At 37.1% G+C, this 7,864-nt stretch overlaps 1 pseudogene; it reads left to right on the forward strand.

The window, feature by feature from the left end:
• Positions 1-542: 542 nt before the first annotated feature.
• LOC122145165 lies at positions 543-6,679 on the forward strand (annotated as a pseudogene).
• Positions 6,680-7,864: the final 1,185 nt, after the last annotated feature.

The raw sequence follows: 7,864 nt of genomic DNA on the forward strand, positions 1-7,864 counted from the left end.
CTGTCATGAAAAGTTGAACTTTATTTATTTTATTTATTATATTTAATTAGTGGTGTATTTGGTTTCACAGTATTTGTTCAATGTGCTACTCATGTTATCCAGAATTGTAAATATTTCCTCCTTATTTTTAATCATGATATTTTGTTCTTCTTTTTTTTTTAAATCATTTTCTTTTGTTTATTTCCAGGTTTAATGTAAATCTTGAAGTCTAGATTTTCAGTGGTGGTCTCAGGACTTTTCTCTGTCCTGAATCTGACCATCGGAATCGCATCTAAATATTTCACCAAACATGTTAGTGACATTCAAACCCAATAACGTAACGTGTTCTTTGCTACAAAAGTTGAAATTTGCGTTGATTTATATATCATATACTTATTTTTTTGCTGATATTTATTATTATATTAGTGTATGACTCATCATTGTATCTTACTTGAGGGTACCTTTCTCATTTACCTGTTATTTATTATATCTATTAATAAGTTATTTTCCACGCAGTAACGATCCACTCGTCCACTGTCTCTGATTGTTGATCTCAGGGAACTATGACCGTTTGTTCTCATGCCGAAGTTAATGAGCGATGCCATCAAATGCAAGAGATGATCAAAAGGCCGGTTTGAGATTATCCCAGTGGGGGTCATTTGTATTTAGTAAAAGTACCCGTAAGCGTTGTGTACGTTTCATTATTACGTGTATCAACAGGCCGTCATCTATGCAAGGTGGTTTAAGTGTAGTATGTAAACATAATCATGGGTACTACTGTATATGTTGGAGGGTAAAGCATCAGGCCAGCTGTGGTGTCCCTGATGCCTGCAGGTATGCAGTACAGATCGGGGGAGCGGGGATGCCTATGTTCTCAGAGGGCGACCGAAGGTCAAAGCGAGATGGGAAGAGTGGGGTGCGCTCTATTAGCGCAAAGCACCTCGGATCCACGTTGCCATTGGAAAGGGTATCTCATGGCAAGGTAGATACAAATAAAACAATATAAAGGGTGTTTGTTAACAGAGTGAGAGGTTGGTCACGAATGAATCTATTCGCTCTCATACTGTTAGAAGTGTTTATTGTTTACGATAACTTTGCGGGGTTTGTAACACACTATAAGGTATCAAGGTCAAAAGGGTGTCTATTCATAAAATGCCACTGCAATTCAATTAAATTATGTTGCTGTCGTCAAAGGATTTGGAAAAGAGCCTTTCAGACATTCAGGGGATATGAGAAGAAATTTGGGTCACGTCTGGTGCCATCCTGGTGGAGAAGTGTGCGGAATTCATCAGAGAGCACGGTCTGATTGAGGAGGGCATCTTTCGCCTGCCAGGGGACAGGACAACCCAGGTCAACAGTTCAGAGAGGCCTTTGATGCCGGAGAGAGACCCTCATTCCCCAGGTAAAGCTTCACATGTGTAAAATCTGTGGGAAACAGCACAAGGATGGGTGTAGAGAAACTGGGTCTGAATAAAGCATATTGGTTACGACAGTATTTGATGGGTACCATAGTCCAGTAATGGCATGCCTGCAATTGGTAATATTGATATGTACCATTCTATTGAATACTTCATGTGCTATGGCATTTAATACTTCAAAGAATACTACCATGATATTAATCATGGCACACCTACCATTCAAGACTTTGAGTGGGTGTAAGATTTTTTAGGTTTTTTAGTGATAAAAAAAGTCACGTTATGCTCACCAAGACTGCATTTATTTGATCAAATAAAGTATAGTATGGTACAAAATACAGCAAAACAGAAATATGGTGAAATATTATTACAATTTAAATAACTGTTTTTGCTGTTTAATATCTTGTCAAAATAATAATTTATTCCTATGATGGCAAAGCTGAATTTTCAGCATTATTACTCAAGTCTTTAGTTGTCACATATTACTTCAGAAATCATTTTAATATGCTGATTTGCTGCTACAGAAACATTCCCTATTATTATTAATGTTTGAAAACAGTTGGGACTGCTTAAATATTATTTTGTGGGGAAAGAGGGGATTCTTTGATGAATTAAAAGTTCAAAAGAGTAGCATTTATTAGAAATAATGAATGATTGTACAAATATCTTACCTTCACATTTGTATTAAAATGTATTTAAAATAAAATGATTGTAAAAAAACGCCAGACTTTTGGAATAAAACAATACAAAACAAGGTAAGGAGGGGGGGGGAGGGGGAAGACATTGGCTTATTTTATTTTTTAGGCATTTAATTTTGGTTTGGCAAAAACTTATCCATAATCACGAAACATTATCTATTTAATATGATTTTTGTATCGCGATTTTGATGTGACCATGCAATATTTCTTGAAAGTTTGCATGCGAATGGGGCTTTTAAGTGGATAAACACACTCTTGCATGACCATTTATGGTGACACTGGAAGTCGTTCATTGCTATTTTTGAGGAAAGGGTAGAATAGGTAAAGAGTTTGACCCCAGAAATGTTTGAACTAGGTGTGTGTGTGGGAGAGAGAGGTGAGCGGAGTGTGAGAGGAGAGGAGAGAGAGACAGAAAAAGGAGAGGAGAGAGAGAGAGAGAGAGAGACGTGCAAAAGCACAAAGAGGATAGAGAACGAGAAAATACAAAAGCCACATTATTTCAGAGGGACAAACCTGCACACACTGTTTATCTGCGGCTTAGGCACCCAGCTCCTGTCCCTGACTACACCGAGATCTTGCCATTCAACCACACGCCACTATGCTGTTTGACAAGCAACTGTTTGTTGCATTCATCTTCATCCTTTCCTGATTGCAAGAGGGAAGGAAGTAATAGACTGTCAAAGACGCAATGTCACAGTGTGTCTGATAATTATTTGTTCATGTCCTTCTGCCTGCATGACACTGAGGTCCCAGGCAGAACAGCGGTGGGCGGTCCTTAACTTAAGTTGACCCCAGAGAGGCTTCCTGAACCTGTTGTGCCAGGGACTCATAGCAGGACTTCCTTGACAGCACTCTGATGCCTGGATGCCGCCACTGCAGCTGTGACGAACCCCATTCACAAAGACAGTATATCAGAAGAGTAATGATTCTTTGACTAACTGCAATCTGATCAATCCCAGGCAAAGAAAAGCTGGAGAAACAATCAGCCCTTCTGCCAAAAGTGAACTACACACCTCCTGATTTATAAATGCTGCAGGTACAAGTCCCTATACTTGAAGTGGCTTAAACAATTATCAACAAGTACTGATAGGAGCAAAAACAGCTGTGGAAGGCTGACACTGGTATATCCAGATTTCTTACGGCCGATTCCGTTTCCGTGTTGAGGTCCAACAGAATCTCAAAGGTGAATAAGAGGACGTGTTGAGAATCTGGCCACGGTGATGCGGATTGAACCTGCTGTTTCAAACCGCAAGTGGAGTACGATCCATCAGTATGAGAAAGGTCATTTATCATCCTAAACCCAATAACCTTCACATGTTCTATGTCATTTTATATTGTTTTAAAAAGATACTCATAACTTCAAAAATATTATCGTCTTTCCAACTAAAAATATACATATACATATTAAGCAGACAATATCAAAACAAAATATCATATACATTATTAAAAAAAAAATAACAAAAAATACAAAATACATCATCTCTTTAAAAAAAATTAAGTATTTCATACCAACAAACTACTTTTTCTGCATAAAACTTTTTTTAGTATTTTTGTCCAACTAAAAGCTCTCTAGAAGGAGAATATCCCTTGCAAAATCAAGAAGCATGTCATGGCATACTAGCATACTACTTTTTCTGCAGTAAACTTTTCATGCTATATATTCAGTAGTTCAACAGTTGGGTAATATGTTTAAAACTAAAGGCTATTGGCTATATTTAAAAAGAAACTGCTTTGACATATCACATAACTTCCGTTTTTAACACATCAAACAGAAAAAGTTCTTTGTTGTTTATTGGGGTATTTAACCTGAAACTGTATGAGTCAGAGTGAGATTTTTAAGTATATGGTGTCTATGGTTAACACATTAGTAGCGATGATCCTTGTTTCTCACCTATACACACACAAGGAAACTCCCATGAGACTAGATGGATTTATCGACGGTGATGATCAGAAAACACCATGAGCTGCTTTGTCCCACCCTCTAAAGACATGCTGCCATCTCCTCTTCCGAGCAACTCAAACAAAAGGCAAGAAAACAGTAACCCTCGCATTTTTGTGGGGCTGGGAGTTCGTGCAGAGAGTACTGATCCGTCCTGTAAAATAACCATGGCAAAACTTGCAAATATCAGACCCATTTTAAAACAAATGCATTTAATAACAAACATCATGGAACATTTACAATATCCTGTTTCAAAAAATATGGGTGTCGGTAAGAGTTTTTTAAAATGTTTTTGAAAGAAGGTCCTTTCACCAAGACTCACTTATTTGTTCAAAAATACAGTAATCTGTAATATTGTGAAATAGTATTTAATATATTTCTATTTTGATATATTTTAAATGTAATTTATTTCCTGCAATAGCTGCCATTACTGGCTCCGAGTCTCCGTCAGTCATCAATGGATCCTTTATAAATCACGTCATACATTTTATTTTTGAGTAACTGTGATAATCAAGGAATTTATTTTGAAATATAATTTTTTTTAAATGGCCTTTAATGTCATGTTTTACCATTTAATGTGTCTTTACTGAATAAAGTATTGATGTCTTTTTAAAATGTTCTTTCGACTTAGAAGTTTTTGAATGGTAGTGTTTAAAAATTACCAATTTGGCCTTATTTTTGGCAATATCAGACATTTCAAAATTCTGAAATATTTTATCAGTTGTGGAATTATTCAGCTAGAAAATTTGTACATTTTCTTTAGAGAATTTAAGAATTTAGAAGGCATATTATTTATAATGTAATTTATTTAAAAAAAAAGAGCAATCAAAATAGCTGGAAAGGTTTTTGTTTGTAGGCTTCAAAATGAGAATACATTCATATTTGATGAACACACCTACTATTTGTCACGGTCACTGTGTTAACTGATCATATCACTCTTCTCTAAAAGTGTGAGGTGTCCTCCCTGTCTGAATCTCCTGGGAAGAGGAAATGGACACACCTGATGAAAGAGAAGAAGGACCTGTGGTCATCTGAGACAGGGTCAGAAGGCACCCTCTTTCTCCTACCTCTTTCTCCATTTTCATCTACAACGACATGTTGCCCACCAGCCCCAGAAAAAGGACTCAAACTCTACCTAGCTTGGGCTGTCCGTCAGTGGTAAAAACAGTCCGCGAGCCTTCTTGGAACCCTGGAGCAGGTTCCAGGATGAGAGCTTTAACGAGAAGACGAGAGAAGGAAAACATTCTCAGAGGATATCTTTAAGTGTACTGTGACCTGCAGAAAATGACACTGTTTTCTGGAGGGCAGAAAAGTGAAAAGGAAAAAGTTGAAGGACAAAAGGACACAGAGGACACAGGCTTGCCATAATGACAGCTAGCGATATTGTTGACAAACAATAGATGCTCTAAAAACACAGGCACAGAGCACAACGCCCTTGCCCAAACCTCGACTGAGCAACCAGTGGAGTGCTGCACCTGTGAGCAGGGAGAAGCCAGCGCCCACACCTTCATCACCAGCTCTACAGAAAAGCAATGGCAGCTCAACCAGAAAACACAGACTCAGCGTCATCATCAACAGGTATGGCCCCAAATACAAGTGTATCTGTGTTTTCATTATTTGTCAAATGCAGTAATTAGCAGAGTTTGCTATGGGTCAGTGATTTAACAAACATCCTTCAGACCATATTTGCATGCTAGACAATAAAATGGACTTATACTTACAATTGAAGGATGAATCTTGGGCCATAATCTAGGGACCAGAATGTCAAAGAGTCTTGGGGGTGAGCATTTATAATGTGGCCCATTAAAGTAATCAACAGTTAGCAACCCCATAGAAGCACTCTCTTGCAAACAACTCAGAACACTCTTATTGTTCAGGGATCTAGTTAATTTGGTTTGACGTTTCTCCAATAAAATAAAACAAACTGATTAAAATTTAAAAGTCACTTATGCTCACCAGGGCTGCATTTATATGAATACAAAAAAAAATAAAAAAATACAGTAAATATTATTTTAGTTTAATAGATTTTAAGATGTAATTATTTCCTATGATGGCAAAGCAGATATTTAAGCAGCCATTGCTCCAGTCTTTAGTGTGCACATGAATCCTTCAGAAATCATTCTAATTGGCTGATGTGGGCCAAGTGACACTTCTTTATTATTATCAATATTGAAAACAGTTGTGCTGCTTAATATGTTTGTGGAAACAGTGATAATTATTTTTTTTTTTTTTCAGGATTCTTTCATGAATAGAAAGTTGAAAATAACAGTATTTATTTGAAATGCAAATCTTGTGTAACATCATAAATGGTTTTAACTTTTGATCTGTCTTACTGACCTCATATGTATAGGCTGTATATAAATTCCTGTAATGTGTTTGTACCGTCATTCTCCAGCAGAAGAACAAAGAGCTGAGCGCTACAGTGAGACAGAGTTGCAGGCAGCACTTGAGGCAGAGCGACGCTGCAAAGCGCGTTAGAGATCTTACTACGCAATGCAGAGCGCACCAAGGGATGAAGCACTCGTGCGCAATGAGCAGCTGAACAGAGAGATTCAAGAATTCCTCAGCAGACCGACTGGTGGACCGTCATAATGACACCATCAAATGAACAAAGTTCTAAATAAGTCCTGTACAATACAAGCAATCTGGAAAACCTCCATCAGATTTTACTACCATTAACTGCTCTGAATAATGTCTTCTAAAGTAAGACTAGTGGTAAGTGTCCATCTCTCAGATGTTTATGATGTGACATAAGTAAACCCGCTACAGTATTTGTACAGAAATTACAGATTTGATCTACTTATTAAGTTTCACTCTGAGATTGTGATCCGTAACAAGACAAGATGTGAATTTTTTGAAGTGATGCAGTATTGGACTAACAGTTTAGGAGATTTTAAAGAATATTTAATTACTTTCTGTTTAAATTTTATAGTATTTTCTAATGAATCTCAAAAAATAACCCCACAACAAAAACTAACAGGCTAGTCAGATTTGGTTTTAAAGAGTTTTTAGGCACTTGACAGCTAGTCTGGCAGAGAGTTTCCTTGATCCAACTAAGGCCCAGTTTGGTTTAATCCGTTTTTTTTTGTCTACATGGAGAAGTTTTTGCCCACCTTCCATTATTAATGACAAAATTTAAAAACTATTGTTGACAAAGGTTTTAAAAATGATTGTTTATGTGATCACAAAACTGTGCTAGACTGCCATTAGAGTCTGGTCAACAATTTGGTGAAAAGGGCAAAAAAACACAAAATGTGGAATTGCTGTCAGTAAATAAACAGTTTTTTATCTGGCTTTTTTCTTTCCTGCAACCTTCACTTCTGTTGTCTGGTTGCAGTCAGAAGAGATAAAATGTGACAGAGTGTGAGAAAGAAATGGAAGAAATGCTTTTCAGATCAGAATACACAACACGAGACCACATGTGTGTTGTTTAGGGGGAAGTGGTAAAAAGACTAGGATATCCGTACGTAAGAAAGAGAAGACCAGATAGCATTGTGTCTGTCATCTGTCATAATCCTGCGGTGATTAAATGATAGGGAAGGAATTTCCTATTTCCGATCAGGTCACAACTATTGGCTGGATTATACAGATAAAGTGCTGCTCAAATTCACACAAAAGCTGATACTCATTGAGAAATATATGATCAGGTGATGTCATTCATGTGGTGGGATTCCAGTTTATTTCTGTGATGCTTTTTAAATGGATCTTTCCCTCGATGGTTCTCTTGTTCACACCTTAAATTGAGCTCATAGCAGCACCACAGTTTTCAAAGATAAACAACACTGTCATCAAGTGTATCTTCTACTTACATGAAAGATTGAGCGGCTTGAGGA

Source organism: Cyprinus carpio, chromosome A5 (genome assembly GCF_018340385.1).
Source record: "Cyprinus carpio isolate SPL01 chromosome A5, ASM1834038v1, whole genome shotgun sequence".
Classification (NCBI taxonomy): domain Eukaryota; kingdom Metazoa; phylum Chordata; class Actinopteri; order Cypriniformes; family Cyprinidae; genus Cyprinus; species Cyprinus carpio.